The sequence below is a fragment of the Lycorma delicatula genome, chromosome 5, assembly GCF_047948215.1.
Source record: "Lycorma delicatula isolate Av1 chromosome 5, ASM4794821v1, whole genome shotgun sequence".
Lineage (NCBI taxonomy): Eukaryota > Metazoa > Arthropoda > Insecta > Hemiptera > Fulgoridae > Lycorma > Lycorma delicatula.
The window spans coordinates 121166790-121177526 of NC_134459.1; positions in this window are offsets into that span (position 1 = coordinate 121166790).

Sequence of the window (10737 nt, forward strand, 5' to 3'; positions counted from 1 at the left end):
ACCAATCTAGAAATGATATACATCAAGAAAAATACAAACGCTGTCAACAATAGAACGGACATTGCCGGATTAAGCAACATATATGTTAATTTAATTAAAAGAAAAAATCATGTATTTATATAATAAATTTAATTTTAAGGTAATTAATGTTTAATATATTTAATTTTTTAGAAAACTATGTGCAGTTTATAGGTTTCAATACACAGGAAATAGCAATCAGGATATATAAAGAAATACATAAAATTATCTAAAGGTAAGATGAGTAAGTAATGTTTGAGTAGAAGGATAAATTACAATAAGGGTGGGGAAAAAATTGTTATCTAGGATGGTAGATCAGTTAATTTTTCAGTATGCAAGAGAATTCATTATGATGTGTGTATGAATGTGCATTGTCACCTGAGGAAGCTACGGGTCTTCCCGTCCGTCAGCAGTATGTCCGGCAGCTCAACGGTTTGTACTTTTTGCCTGCCTCTAACCTTTGAAATGAGGTGGCCAAGCCCGACTATGTCATTTCTGGGCCTCACCCCAAAGGCCGGGTCTCGGTCTTTATGCCTCATGTCTGTACCACGTACGCTCCCTAGAGAGCGCTGTGGCGGGTCTGGGTCTTTTCTTTCCTGCAAGGGGTTTGGAATCGCCCTTCTTCTACAGCGTGTCTGCAGGGCTATCCCTTACCCCTCGCGATTTCGTTCTCCCTGGCCTTCTGCTGCAGGATTTGTGTAGTAAGCCCTGCAATGGCTTTAAAATTCCCCTCGTTGTTCAGCATGGTTTCTATTAAAGTATCAGCTGTGAAAAGTCCGGTTATTTGAGTGCACCGACGACGCCTGTCTTCTCACCGTTGAAAGTGTCGAACATGACATGTTCAGGGGGTGTCTGTTTCTCCACAGTAACGGAAGAGGTCATTTTCTGCCCTTCTTCTTCCGTATAGGTACGCCCTAAACACACCATGTCCTGTTAGTAGTTGGGTCAATTAAGATTTCAGTTCTGCGAACTTACGGTTGACCCACAGGTCAATCTGCGTTATAAGGCGATGAGTCCATCGCCCTGTTGAAGACTGGTCCCATCGCCCTTACCATTCCTGCAACATTCGTCTCCGTGCCTCAGTCTTGTCCATTCCTTCTTCCACATTCTTCCTCATGTGGGCCATCTGCTGAAGAGGAGGCATGCCAGCCAAAACTAGTGTAGCCTCAGTCGAAACTGAGGAGTACAGTACGCGGAGATTACTCGTAGAGCCATCCGTCGCTGCACTCCTTTTAGTACACGCTTATGCTTACCTATCTCTAAGGCCTTTCCCCATACTGACACCCCATAGAGTAAGTAGTATGGCGTTGACGACATGGCCGTAGAGTTTCTTTTTGCTCGTTCTGGGGCCTGTGACGTTTCCTTCTGTTGAGAGCTCACACTGTCTCTCCAGCTTTGCCTGACCTGAGGAAGCTTAGAGAATTCTAAGTGAAATGTAGTAAATTTAATTTATTAGTTTGTATATTTGATTAGTTAACCTAAGATATTAATAAACATAATATTTTTAAGTAAAATATGTCTTGTTAGTATATGTAATTCTTTACAATCAAGAGGAAAATAAACTACATTTAAGTTAATATTTATATTCGAGTATATTTGGAAAGAGAGTGTCATTTAATTTCTACAGATTAATTATGAATATCATAAACATTACCAACTAAAGAATGTTACAGTTTTATACTTTTGATATATTATACGAAGATAAAAATTTTAATAGAAATGTAAATTGCTTATAAACAAACAAGATACAAATTGTTTGCAAACGAATTGAATTTGAATATTACTAAAGAGCGACGAATAAAATGACTGTAACATGATGGGGGTTAAAGGTAAGTCTAGTGATAACTAAAATAGTTCAGACTAAAGCCATTCATTCGTTCCCAGACACAATGGCTCAAATACAATTAGGAAGGTAAACTGTAAAGAGGTAGGACAAAGGGTAGTAGAAGATTGGTTCAAGACAAAAGCCGTTATTTCCTGGCCAATTTGAGGAAGTAACCTCCTAATATCTCCCCCTTACTTTCTGTAAATTCTCTCAAATACCATCCCAAACCTCATCGGGCATTCCATTCTCGCATTCTTCGCTTTGTCTAAGCAGTATTCAAATAGCCACTTCCTTTGTCCTACGTCCGACTAATTGTAATTGTCCTTCTGGTTTCCTGGATAATGTGGGAAGATTACATGTAGAATGGGTGTTTTAATTGATTATTCTATCATTCGTATGTAACTCTTTCTACACACACAAATATACACACGCCCATGAGACGTGTTAAGAAAAATGATACCGAGGAAAGTACGAAAATATCGTTATTTCTTTTCTTTACAGTGCAAAATCAATTCCTTATATTATAGGAAACAAATTGGTCGAGGGGGGGGGGATTAATTTTCTAATAACGTATACAAGTATTATTTGATTTTATACAACAGAATTTTAATACTTTATTTGATGAGTATTTTTGTGTACGGATTTATTCATTATTACTTGACAACAATATTTATATATTAAATAATTATTATTATTATTCTTACTTTATTTTTTTTAAATTTCATTAAGAATTAAATATGATAATAATAATAATAATAAATATTAATAATAACTAAAAATAGGATGGGTTTTATTGCTGACGTTTATTAATAAGTACTGTTATAGCTGTAGAAAAGAATTGAATATTTGGTATCAACATTACAAGTAAAATTTTATTATTCAATTTATTATTTTATTTATTATTATTAGACGGTATATAAGTATTACAACAAATACTGTATTCATTAATATTACATACATAAGTAACAAAAACCCATTTTTTCTTCTAAACTGAAAATTCAAATTGAGGCAAACCATTTTATACATGGATAATATCGTAAAAAAATGGAAAGAAAATGTTAAAATAGAAATTCAGCTAGATAATTATAGTTTAAATTTCTTCCTTTATGCAACTAATAACTAAGTTTATAATAGCAGATTATAGGAATGAGCTACTGAGAAGTTTGTATAAATTGCAAAAAATATGTAAGAAAATTCAAATGATAGTATCGTTATTTCAATGTAAAGCAATAGCTTTCTTGGATAAGCTACCAGTTAGGACGAGAGAGTCCTTGAGAATACTATTCTTGAGCAGGTCTTTAGGACAGGTAGAAGGGAAAAATTGTGTAGGCAGGCCACGCTTGGAGCATGTAAAACAAATTGTTAGGGATGTAGGATGTAGAGGGTATACTGACATGAAACGACTAGCACTAGATAGGGAATCTTGGAGAGCTGCATCAAACCAGTCAAATGACTGAAGACAAAAAAAAAAAAAGAGCAGGTCTTGTACTTTAAGTACTTAGGATGTGACGTATCATTTATAAGGACGAGGATGTTTTACGTAAATTGAATAAATTTCGAACATGTCTGTGGAACAATACATACCACTCTTAAAAAAAAAGGCTAGAAGAAAAATAAATTAAAATTTTATAAAATATTGACTGTTCCAATCTTAGTTTAGGAGAATGAAATGTGGGTGACATCGAAAAATGAAGAATCTATACTGTGGAAATTAGATATCTAAGACCAGCGGCAGGCACACCAGAGTAGACAAGAGATGTAACGATGTTACTTATATAGCGGTATAACGATGTTTTTAGACACAATTACGAATAACCGGAGAGACTATTTAAGTAGAATCATCAGAATGTTTACAGTCAAAGAATTTGAATATAATCTTCGTGAAAGGAAAGATCGAGGAAAACCTAATAAAAGCTGGGCGTCGGTAAGAGCTGAATAAGTTTATCCTTAATATGAAAAAGAAGAAGTAAATATTTTTAATAAAATTAAAAATATAAAAATGTTATGCTGTTTGTACAGTAGCTTATTTAATATTTACTCTTTCTTTAAAATTCTTATTAATAACAGAAATCTGTTTTAGTTTCTTCCATCCATCAATGATGAAGGAGAGTATATTTTTTTATGTTATTCAATTTGTTAGGAAATACGAAAAATACCTTTTTTTTCTTTTAGTGCTTATAAATAAACGAAAAATTATTGCCATTATTACTTATTACTTTAATAAAATATTGAATAAAATTTTTTTGTTATATTATGTTAACGTTTAAATTCAGATACCAACACAAATTTTTTCGTAATTCATATCAGTTAAATTTGTTAGTATACAGAGTGATTCACGAATAATGTAAAAAACCTTTAGAACATGAACTATTGGTGAAACTAAAGAAAACGTTCACAAAAACATAGATTCGAAACCGCTTCGTTAGTCAGGTGGCGAAATATTTCGTCCTGATTTCAGGGCTTTCGTTAAAATTAAGTCAGACTGTAATTCTTTGGACTCAAATAAAGGGCTAAATCTATATGAAATCTGATCTGAAAAATGAAAAAAAAATAGGTTATAGAACTATACTTTTAATAGTTTTTGAAAAATTTAGAATAAAACACAAATTATTTGGAGTAAAAGAAAGATTAGGTTAAAAAAACCACAGTAATTTATGTTAGGGGTAAAATAACTTTATTACATTGATAATGAACTCATAAAAGGTTTTAACAAAACTTGAGAAAATTTAATTGAATGTAAAGTGGTATGAAAAAATTCCACAGAAACTAAATACGAACATAATAATTTCGAATTTTATTAAAAATAAATAAATCAAATTGTGGCAGATTCTATTAAACGAAACAAAATTTTCAATAAATTACAAGTATCTTTCTTTTCTAATAAATTCTTATATTGATGTGTTTTATTTGATTTTTCTTTTATTTAATTTTGATTGTTCAACCTTTTTTTAAAATATTTTTATGTTTATATTTTTTTATTTTCTTAATACTGGTAATTTTGTTTTATACATACACATACATACATACATACATATATATATATATATATATATATATATATCGTTTTAAATTTAATATATGTATTTACTCACGTAATTCATGCACTTTTTATCACCAACATTTTTTATCTAAAAGTAGGTGTTTGATTTATGCAAAGATACGATTTTACATTGATTTATAATGAAAATAAAATGTGAAAACAGAGAAAAAATTATATTTATTTGACTGAAATTTACAGTGATCCATTATGCATAATTGTTCTCTTTCTCGGAAATGTTGTACTCCTTTGATTCACTTTCTTCACCACAGTTGCCACAAAGCGTCGTTCTCACTACCATCCAGCGCATTGGAAATTCCAGTCTGAAAAAACTAGAAACGATTACGCGTTGATCCATGTCCTAAGTTTTCGTTATCCTGGAGCATATCTGTTCAATCGACGGGTGTCTTATCTATCCAATTGGTATCAAACTGTGTCCCTCCACTTTGCCATCCGCTTTGCATACAACTTTCTCATGTTGACTTTAAATGATTTGTTGACAGATATATTTAAAGGTTGCAATACTGATTTAAAACTGTCAGGGATAACGTCCTGATCTGTCCTTCAAATCTTTCGCTAGTAGTAACAAATCAGCGTGAAAATTCGTTCTCGAGATCTTGAAAATCTGGTTAAAATTTTATTTAAAAATAATATTGTTTAAAAATTAAGGTGTATGAATTACGCGAGTAAATACGATAAATTTCTGGAATATTTTTTTTTACAATTCATTATGTTATTTTAATTAAATTAACTTCAACATTTATGTAAATTAACCATAATTAATCCTATATCCTCCTTGAGCTACATATTAGCTAAAAATTATAATCAAAATTTTAGGAAAAAATTTCTTCAACTATGATTTAACAGAAAGCTATATGTTACATTTTTTAAAGGCAAAATTAAAAAAGAAATTGATATCTGGATTATGGCTGGCAATACTAATCGTACTTTAATAATTTACATAGGCTATGTAGTTTATTGAAAATATGAATATCATTAGTTTTTGCAGAATAAGGAACTAGATAAACAATGATCAGTAAAAGTAAATATATCACATAAGTTTCAAAACACAAAATATTATGGAATTTTCCTAAATATGTGTATAATTTTGAGAGAAATATTGTCAACAACAAATATTTTAAAAAATACTAAAAAAAAATATTTTATTAAATGTTGCCATTTTAGAAACAATGGAATGAGAAAATTCATTCTGATGCAATAATGAGTTTTTATTTTGAAAAACGTTGCCAAAATTGGTCGTAAGAATTGCTATACGAATGGATTCATATTCTCACAAACTCATATACGTACCGTAGCATAGGCTACAAAAGAATGGCTACTTATCAAGTGAAAATGATTTTATGTTTTAAATAGATGATTTTCAAGAACATTCCAATTTACTTTGTATACTGTTTTTATTTTGTATACTTATATTGAAAATCTACAATATAATGTAAGATTATATACATTTTTTTAATTTATTTCTGTTTATAATTAATGTTAACTCATAAATTACAATCTTCATTACAGTAATAATAATCATTAATTGTTATTATTTATTATGATTACTATATCATAGTTAAAATCATAATCTAAAAATAAGTTTTTGCTATAAAATATCTAGGTTACGTGCAAATTTACGCACAAACGTCAGGTCAGTCATTAAATTTTATCACGCATATTCCGGTTAATAACTACGTGTTTACGTGTATGAAATGGAAATAAACGTAATCACTCTATGCAGCAAATTTCAGAGGAAGAGATGGAAGAGAAAAAAGGGGAATGAATGAGAGAAAGAGTGATTTGAAATTACGTGTGCCTTTATACACGAAAACAAAAATATACAATGTACTACACAAATAAGCACACGCGTGTAATTTGATTTTGGATGGTAGAAAAATCGTGACAGATTTATGGTTACCGTATCTCATTTTGAAGAGTATTGTAAAGTAAAACAACCTCGGTTATTAATTAATTATATAACGCATTCCTTAAAATATTGGTGAATTCGTGAAACAAAGTCTTTATAAAAGAATAAATATATATTTTAATTATTTTTAAAAAATATAATTATAATGAACTGGATTGATGAACAACTCAATAAATATATTTCCACGATAATATTTATTTTACTTAGCTGATTCCATGCAGGAATATAGATCAGCTTTATGTAAGAAAACGTCCGTAGGGATTATGGTTAATGATTTATCTATGAAAAGATGGAAATTCTGGAAGGAATAATTTATTCAAAATAGGTATGATTTATTGCTTCATTCACACTCATACATATCATCCTCATTCATCCTCTGAAGTATTATCTAAACGGTAGTTACCGGAGGCTAAACAGGAAAAAGAAAAGGTATGATTTATTGAACCAAATAACATAAAATTAACATCTTATAGTGTTGGACCAAAAGTGTTCATAATTAGTAAAATTAAATAAATCAACGCATAATGGAAGCTTTTCTCCCTAAAATCCACTGAAAGATGAGATATCTTTCAGTGAAAGATATGTATGTAAACTATGTATGTATGTAAACTAACATACAAAATATGGACGATTTTGAGGTAGTCACTATACAAGTTAAATTTTTTAATAAGGAAGTAAAAAGATGCCAAAAAATTCTATTTTTAATATTTCGATGTGTAGAATCACTTGGATACACAGGGAACACTGGGTGTTTCATCAGGCAAATGATTAGATTTCCAATATTCAAGCTTGGAACCTAGCTGTCCATGAACTGATTGCCAAATTGATAAATAAAATAAATTTTATTAAGCCTACGTTACAAGTTTTGCTACGGCTGTATTAAAAAGTTTGAATTTCACGGCGGCTGGAATCTGTATCGTAATAAGCGTCATTATGAAACAGATTACCATTATGATAAAAATGTTCAACCAATCAAAAGCTTATTCTTTTCAAACACTGACCAATCAGAAACGGATATTGTTTAATGAATTAGGTTTTTTATTTTTACTTCGATTTTAATCCAATTTAGAAGTTAGCAAGCAGAGGTTAATTTGAAAGTACACGGATAGGTAATTAAGTTTTTGAATTAATCTGTTTATCCTTTTGTTAATTATGTGTGGATTCTGAAGCAGAAATGTCTGTAATATCGATCAATATTAAAGAAAAGGCAGAACTTATGACTAATAATTTATGCCACAGAAATGTATTGTTTTTAGTATTTTTGAAAATTTAACAAATATACCTAAAAAACGCATTCTAAAAGATAATCATTAGTTTTAATCAATAATCCCAATATTTCTAAGCTGTGGAAAAAAATACGGTATGAAACTCTCTATAAAGACTATTAATGGAGTCTTACAAAGTTTACGACACGAGACTTGGTGAGTGTCGTAACTTCGCATTTGTGCATTAATGGATATACATTAATATCATTAGTAGCTAATGAAAGGCTCGTTGCGTAATGTACTATTAATACATTTTATTTTTAAATTTGTCTTAAGACGTATTAAAAATAGTTGTTGAAAAACAAAAACGAGTATTTTAATGTACGTGTAACCGTTAAAATATTTTGACATTTATGAGAAATAAGGTTTTATTAAAAAAAATATAATTATTCTTTTGTTTCTTTTACTGTTCTTATTAAAACTGCAAAATAATTCGAAACAAATCCCTAATACACAAAAGTTAATAAAAGGATTAATGAATATAAGTTTATATTTAATACCAGCACTTCTTTCTGAGAATTTTGATTAATATTCAAAATTAAATCAAAACGTTGAATGGCAAAAAACGGTTCAACTGTTTGTAATTCCTATAAATAATTTATACGTATGAAATGCAGGAAAAAATCTATTTATTTTCTTTATCAACTTGGCAATCAGTTCATGGACGGCTAGGTTACAAGCTTGGATATTGGAAATCTAATCATTTGCACGATGAAACACCCAGTGTTTTCTGTGTACCCAAGTGATTCTACACATCGAAATATTACAAATAGAACTTTTTGGCATCTTTTTAGTTTCATAGGAAAAAATTTAACTTATATATAAAGTGGCTATCTCAAAATCATCCATATTTTATATGTTAGTTTCGAAAAAATATGTCGTCTTTCAGTGGATTTTAGGCAGAAAAGCTTCCATTATGCATTAATTTATTAAATTTTACTAATTAAGAACACTTTTGGTCCAACACGATAAGATGTTAATTTTATGTTTTTTGCTTTAATAAATCATACCTGTTTTGAATAAATTATTTACAATAAAAAAAATCACTTTCATATAACTCTAAATTGAGGGACATAAAACTGTAGTCGCACCAGAAGCACTGTATGGGGCTGAATATCTGCAGTTTAATTCAGAACAAGAAATAGCAAAAGTAGAAAAATGAATTTTAAGAAAGATTTACGAAACAAAATATTAAGACAAAATTTACAAATTGGAAAGTGAAAAAGAAATTTACAAATATACTGAAAAAATAGGGGACTTAATTCGGAAAGAAGATTACAGTTTTATGGACATTTATGTAGAATGAAAAACCAGACTGACAAAACAAATATTTAATTGCTACATAAACAGAGTCACAAAGACCAACTGGTTTAAAGAAATAGAAACAGATAAAAAAACCATTAAACATTTCTAAGGATCTGTGTAAAGGTAGATAAATTAAAGGAAGGTAAGATAAATTTAGAAAAGTGATTCGAGAATCTATGTTTTCAGGGAGAAAGAAAAAGAAGGGTATAAACCTGAATAGATGGATGGAAGAAAGGCGACAAGAACAGAGGAAAAGAATGAAAACCTTTTGGGAAAAGAAAACGTGAACCGTAGTGGTCGGAACGAAAAAAGAAAATAAAATCATATCTTACTCAAGTTCGGTCCATTTAAGTCAACAATAACAAAGTTAAATAAAAGACTTGGTAAAACATGTTATTATAAGAGAAAAAATTATTTTGAGAATCGGAAAGAGTATTTTTAATTTCATTACACTGTGGAAAATTTATCTACAGTTTTCAAAAAAATAGTATTTATTGAAGAATGTAAAACAACTGAGAGGAATGATTTTTATTTAAATAGAACATAAGTCTGACATGGCCTGTTATTTATTTCTTTTAAAAAATTTTTTTTTTTTTAATATGAGAACGAAGAGTACTGAATTGATATTAAGAGGAAGGATAGAGTTCGTAATTGAAGAGAATGGAGTAGATACTGTTATGGAACTTAACTTTCTAATAAAAAATACATTATTCATTAGCATAAGGTCTTCATACCCATCCCTACACATCATCTATAGACTACATATACCACAAATGCATAGTCTCAACATTTACAAATGTATGTAACGTTAACTTTTTAAGCGCACACAACCGTCTCAGTTTACAACAGTCAAGCTTCCACCAACGTTCCATTTCAAACTCTTTTATCTGAGTTATTACTTACTTTCTGAAATCTAATTAAAAACTTTATACAATTTTGAAATTCATTGTACTGTTTACTATGTTTCAAAATTAAAATTGTATTAAAATTGATAATGTTTGAGATTTCTCTTGAAAAGCAAAGAATAATTTGATAAAACAATAATTTATTTCTAAACTTCTTTAAATTCTAACATTTTTTTATCGAAGAATGTATAAAACTGTAATTAATTTTGATTATAAAAATATATATTTACTAGTAGCAAGGACTGTAGTCATCCCACGAGCTTAGTATTACATTTCCTTTGCTTCTGAAAGTTAAATAGAACGAATGTAAGTTTTAGTAAACCTTCTACATTTATTTTCCTGGGTTTATTACCAAGTTCTCAATAATAAATTTTAAACATCGAAGATAATCTTATTATAAATTAATAAACAAATTAAAATGTCTGGAACGTATCGATTACATTTGAAAAGAA